Source organism: Mus caroli, chromosome 12 (genome assembly GCF_900094665.2).
Source record: "Mus caroli chromosome 12, CAROLI_EIJ_v1.1, whole genome shotgun sequence".
Lineage (NCBI taxonomy): Eukaryota > Metazoa > Chordata > Mammalia > Rodentia > Muridae > Mus > Mus caroli.
In genome coordinates, this window is record NC_034581.1 from 3,143,677 (window position 1) to 3,150,396 (window position 6,720).

At 38.6% G+C, this 6,720-nt stretch overlaps 1 long non-coding RNA gene across 1 annotated transcript; it reads left to right on the forward strand.

The window, feature by feature from the left end:
• Window positions 1-363: 363 nt before the first annotated feature.
• On the forward strand, window positions 364-5,515 carry LOC115032783. Its single transcript, XR_003838409.1, has 3 exons — window positions 364-452; window positions 2,034-2,119; window positions 5,430-5,515. It is a non-coding gene; the product is annotated as an uncharacterized LOC115032783 (long non-coding RNA).
• The last annotated feature ends 1,205 nt before the right edge of the window (window positions 5,516-6,720 follow it).

Genomic DNA, 6,720 nt, shown 5'->3' on the forward strand with positions numbered 1-6,720 from the left:
GGGCTTCATATGATCTGTGAATTGAATCGTGGGTATCAGGATCCTTATCTTTAAAGATGCATTTTCCAGGAGGATGCAGGTTCACTTCCCTATAGCCTCATGGTGGCTCAGAACTATCTGTAACTAGTTCCAGGGAATCCAAGTGCCAGTTTTGGCATTGACAGGCACCTGACATGCTAGCAGTCCATAGGCGTACAAGTAGGCAAAATACACAAAATAAATGGAAAAGATTGACTTTCTATCACTCTTATCCTTGTAGGTTGATTAGAGCTGAATTATCAATTGCAGAATGACTTACATATTTTCTTTTTCCCTTCACATAAAATAGTTCTCTTACGTTGGTGAATGTTTTAGGATGGAGATGAATGAGCATAGCCATGAAGAGCTGCTGTTTATTCACTGTGATGAAGAATATCTGGCCTATGATGTGTACACACAAGTATGCTTTGCTGGTGAGCATCATGCTTACTTTCATAATCTCTTCAAAACTCTTATTGGGGAATATAATTGAATCAAAATATTTTAATACTAGTCTTTCTTTTTCCCATCAGTTTTTACTTCTAGATCCTTGCATTATTTTATGCAGATAAGTAAGTAATAGTCTATATGTAAAGCCTCAGTGAAAACATTTAATATATTTTAGAAGAAAGGCCAGCAAAATACATGTTAGGTTAAACGTATAATTACAAAATTCAGTGTCTGATCTTTTGTTGTAGATCCTGGATGAAGATCCTTTTCTCTTTTATTCATCCATTTATGCATTTATTCACTTACTTGTAAACTCCTCTCTCAGCCATTTGTTCATTTTTAATATAAATTTTAATTGACTTGAGAGCTTCATATATTAGTACAGTAACATCATTTTCCCTTCCCTTGCTACATCTCCATCATATACATATATATGTATGTATATATATATATAGTATACCAGTAAAAACATATCATAGATTGTTTTATTTACATCTTCAGAAGTTATAATACACATCATACTGTATTTTACAAATGTTATATATAAACATACCAAAATATTTTTATTAAAATAAGGTCAGGGCTTTTTAAAAATACAGCCTATAATAGTGTTCTTAGCCTATTCAATGAATCTTGTAGGGGATCAGTGAGTACCAAGCAGAGCTTTGAGGCAAAAGAGGGAACCGGGTGTTTCCCTAGGGCTCAAGTATCCAGCTGTAGGAAAATATTTTAGAAATCTAAATATCAACTAAGTGAAGAAAATGAAGTATGGTGTAGTGAAAACTGAATAAAAACAGAGAACAACTGAGCTCCTCATCAATACCTCTCTCACAGCAAAATGTAAAAAGCATTTGGTTAAGATGAGGACAAGTAAGTTTGAGAGGGATTTGAGCAGGCAATGAATTATTCATTCCTTTATTCCTTCCTTGCAAAGACAGTAAATGAGCAACCACTATGCTGGGGATTGTTTTGAAGGCCCAGATTGAGGGTGGTGAGTGAACAGACTACATCTCTCTTTTACCAGATTTCTTTCTGATTGCAAGAGATATACACTAAGCAAGAAAACAAACACAAAAATGAGTAGGCCATGTATTGTGCTGGTTCATTTTATGTCAACTTACACAGCCTAGAGTCATCTGAGAGGAGAGGACCCCAAATGTGTAAATGCTTCCATAAGATTGGGCTGTGCTCAAGCCTGAAGAGTAGTTAGTTAATTAGAGATCGTGGGGGAGGGCCCAGTCCATTGTGGGTGGTGCCCCCCTTGAGCTTTTGGTCCTATGTTTTATAAATAGAAAGCAGGCTGAGCAAGCCTAGGGCAGCAACCTTGTCAGCAGCATCCCTCCACTGCCCTTTGCATCAGCTCCTGCTCTGGTTCCAGACTTCTTTGCTTTCCTGCCCTGAGTCCCTTTGGTTATATGAAGTGTAGGCCAAATTAACCTTTTCCTCCCCAACTTGCATTTGGCCATGTTGTTTCATCACAGCAGCAGTAACCCTAACTGGGACTGAAATTAGTACCAGGATAATGAGGTTTTGCTGTGACAGATCTGTCCATGATTTTTTTGTAGAAGTATGAAAGGACTTTGGAACTTTGTGGAAGAAAAGCTAACGAGTGCTCAAGGCTTGGTGAGCTGTTCTGTGGAAGCTTGCAAGGGTAAGAATGTAGAGAGAAATGTAAACAATACAGGCTTCTCTTGTGAAATTCTAGAGGGAAGTTTGAAAGTTAAAGACTATCGGGGCTCTTGCATATCTGTTATTTTTAATTAAGATTCTGTGGTTCTGGTCAACTGGGGCTGAAGAGTCAACATTTATTAACAAAAGACCAGAACCACTGAAGTGAAATCCTTCCTTTCCTGGGATAATTGATGCTGGTTGGCTGGAGCAGAGAAATTAGCAGTAATTAAGAAGAGACTGGCATCACTGAGGTCAAGTCTTCTGGGAGGTGTTTTCCTGAGAGTGTCACAGAAGCTGTGGTCAGAGGCAACCATGGTAGATCCTCACCCGCTAGCAGCTGAACTTGGTAGTTTAAGAGACACCCAGGTGGTACTGGATTTGATGGCATGAACATGTCTGCTGTCAGGGCATGCAAAGCAAGTGAGGTGTGACACTGAGAAGCCATAAGAGGCCATTGGTGAAGATGCAGCCTCAGTGGCAGTTGAAGCTCCAGGATTGAAAGTGTCTTGGTGAGAACCTAAGACTTGGTACTGTGAAGAGAGACCCCAGAGGAGGTTACTGGGAAGAGCTCAGCCAAGCTGCAGCAGAAGACCCTAGCATTTTAGAAATACCAGTACTATCTACCTGACCAGCAGTAACAGCAGCAGCAGTGGAGTGGAGCCAGCCAGTAGAGCCTAGATGAAGTTGTGTGTACTGCAGAGTGGAACCTAAAAAGTGATATAAGCCCTTTAGAGGAGCCCTAGAAATCAGGAGTACATCATAGATAATTGTTCACTGAGGTTTTTGCCCTGTTGGAGTTTCCTTTTTGCTTTGTTCAGATTGTGACTGCACCCTGGCTCTTCCCTCTTGGAAGAGCTTATTTTTAAATTTACAGGAGCCCACAGTTGAGAGATTTTGGAATTTTCAAAGATATTCGGATTTTATTTGTTTACTTTGAGTGTTTAGATTTTAAAAGACTTTGGGTTTTTAAGAGACTTAACTTTTTAAATGTTTGAATTATTAAAGCTAAGGAAATTTAAGTTTATAGTCTGTTTTATATTTGTGATATTTATTAATCTGGGTTTGTGAGGGTGAACAAAAAAAAGAGAGATTATGTCTTGATAGAAATATTTGTGTGCCTAGTTGACAAGGGGTCCATCATGTTGGCTAATTTTATGTCAGTCTAGAGTCATCTGAGAAGTGAGAACTGTAGTTGAGAAAATGCCCCCATAACATTGAGCTGTAGGCAAGCTCACTGTGGGTAGAGGCAACCCCTGCTGGTTGTCCTGGGTTTTATAAGAAAGGCTGAGAAAACCAGGGGGAGCAAGCCAATAAGCAGTACCCCTCTATGGCCTCTACATCAGCTCCTGCCTCCAGGGAGCAAGCCAATAAGCAGTACCCCTCTATGGCCTCTACATCAGCTCCTGCCTCCAGGTTCCTGCTCTGTTTGAGTTCCTCCTCTGACTCCCTTCAGTGATGAACAGTAATATGGAAAGCATAGGCTGAATAAACCCTTTCCTCCCCAGTTTGCTTTTGGTTATTTCGTTTGGTCAAGGGAATAGTAACTCTCACTATGGTACTTCTGTAAAATAAACTATGTCAAAGAGTCAGCTGACGTGATCAAGGGAGATTTTTCTAGGAGGTAAAGAGGTAGACAGGATGTTTTTGGCTGAAGGATACAGGCCCTTGTATATATGTAGGAATTTCAGGCTGAGGAATTCCTATACGCAAGTTTTTGACTCACTTACCTGCAAGATGTTCTGTCTGCATGGAGGGGGCTTTTCTTACTGGAACTTTCCAACTGATACTAAGGAAGACGGGAAGGAGAAGGAACCATCAGCTTATATATACATTGCTTGTAAAGTCTACTAATAAGCTCAGATTTATTTGAGCCTATTCAAGAAAGTATATAGATTTTAATCAGAAAATGGCAATAAGTCTGATTTATATTATACAAACTCATTTTCTTTCCAGAAAGAATAGCTAAATTAAAGATAACAATTAGGTAAAATAGGAAAATAATAAAATACTATTGTTTTAATTTGGATGCTTAGAAGTGCTACTAAATTATTTGTTGGCATGTCTTCTGAACCCAGGTTTGCTTATTTTCTACAACACAGAGTCAAAAATAAAACCTTTAAAGCATGCACATGCCTACTGAAGGTTAGATATGCACAGCTATCATACTGCTCTGAGGGCTGATGGTGAGATGCTGATAATGTAGGAGAAGCAGGAACAAAAAAAGGAATGAATGAGACGGTATCAGGCAGGACACAGTGACCTGAAAGCTACACAGATAACCTTTGAGATCTAGTGCAAATATCACCTCATACAAGCCTACTAAAGCCCTCAGAAGACTTCCCACTCATTCTGACTTTGTCAGCCTAGGTTTGTTGGACTTACCTTTTACAAGGCCAAGGAGAGCATAGAATCTGCTTTAGTTTGAATCCTTAAGAAGCTGTGATTTTTCTTTCCTTCCTCTCACTTTGACCCTGATAGTTAAGCCCTAACGTAGAAGGATGCTACTTTTAAACTACTTAGAAAAAAGTACCTACTATCCTAACTCTGTTTTAGGAATTTAGTCTAATACCTACACTCCTGGGGCTATACTAGTCTAATACCTTTAATGCCTTTGATTTCAGATTTTTTATTTTTTTCTTACTTCAAAATTAAATTTAGTTCTTGTGAGATGGCTCAGGAGTAAGAGCACTTTCTTACATAGGACCCAAATTCATTCTTAGCAGCTATGTTGGGAGCCTGACAACTGCATGTATGTCCAGTTTCAGGGGATCTAATATCCTCTGTGGACTCTAAGGACACCTATACTCACACACACATGCACACACACACACACACACACACATGCACACACACACACCACACATACTTTGTATATATACATAACTATAATAAAGTATAATAATTATCTTTTAACAATAAATGTACAGATAATCATACTTTAAAGCTCTCACTGCTGGTTGAATACATTTCACAAAATTATTGAGAGAATAAATCTGTTAAAATTGCACACAGACCTTAAAACCTATTTGGGAGCTTCCCTAAAAACCCTGCTCTCACCTGATATTCAGTTAGGCTAGGTTAGAGTTCTGGCTGAGTTTGAATTTGATTTTCTACATGCAAAAGCAGAACTTTTTCTCTGAGCTCTCTGATAAGCATACATACATAGCTCATCTTAATGGGTAAGGAAGTAGAAATGGTTCAAGAAGTAAGAAATAGTTATTTTATCACATACAACTAGAATTTCAGTTTCATATCATTTGTGTTCATTCTCTACTCATGCCTATTTATAGAAAAGAAAATCAAATATGGTAAAGTTCGGTAACTTGTAACAGCCAAGAAATCAGGAAGATGGGAAGAGACATCCTGGGTCACACTGTGTTTATAGAGCTTTGGACTAACCAGTGAATAAGAAGGTGAGTTCCTTATATTCTCTTTCTCAGTCACATGCTGGTGATTTAGAGGATAGAAAGATTTCTACATTTAAACTCTTTCTCTTATGAAATTTATTTAACACTGATATTTTCCATTCTTTTATGGATATTATCCAAGTGCTTATTTCATGCAGTTGTCTTCACATGGCACCATAATTGGCTCACAAGCAATAAAGGCTGGGGAGACTATTCACAGAATGGCAGATTTAGGAAAGGTGCAAATCAGCTTACAGATTGGCATTCTATGAGTTCCAAAACAGCCCAAAGAATAGATAGCATTTGTTTCCTTAAGTATGTTCCAAGAAAGCTAGGACAATTTTAATAATGAAAAAAAAAGGTAGAAACCTAATTGATAACATAGAAAATTGCTAATCATATGAGATTGGCCTTTGTGTAAGTCTTTAGAGGAGATATTCTTGATAATAATTCTGGAGATAGCTATACAAGAGGAATATAGTATGCAATATATCAAGCTTATATCAAACGTCTGAGACTTTCTTTCCCTTATTCCCTTTTCCTTTCTTTCTTTTTTTTCCCCTTCTATCTCATTAATGCACAAAGTCCAAACCTATGTTTCATAGCTCATTTAGGAGCTATTGAAATGTAATTTCTCCTCTCCTGGCTCATTTTGCCAGTATTGAATTTAGACTTTGCCCTTAACTTCGGATGTCCAAAGTTGAGACTCCATGTCCAGCTGTGGTAAGTTGTATACCACCCTTCCTTCACTGAATTCAAGTGTAAACATAAGACATGCTGCTGCTCCATGCTTCCCTGTTGTCTCTTTGCTCACATATATCTAGACAGTATTGCCTTTTCCTTTCTTCCTGCTGAGAATGTCTGTGATTTACCTGTCAAATGGTAAATGTAAGACAATTTTCTCCCAAGGCTTGTCACTATATTCACGGAGAAACTCTGGCCCATGGGATTGTACATTGGTAAGGAAGTTGGGATATATATTACCAACAGTGTGTCTTGATGGAGACATAGAGAAGCAGGGTATGAAGAAGATGGAGAAGTGCAGTAGAATTAAAAAAAAATTCTAGGCCGGGCGTGGTGGCTCACGCCTTTAATCCCAGCACTCGGGAGGCAGAGGCAGGCGGATTTCTGAGTTCGAGGCCAGCCTGGTCTACAAAGTGAGTTCCAGGACAGC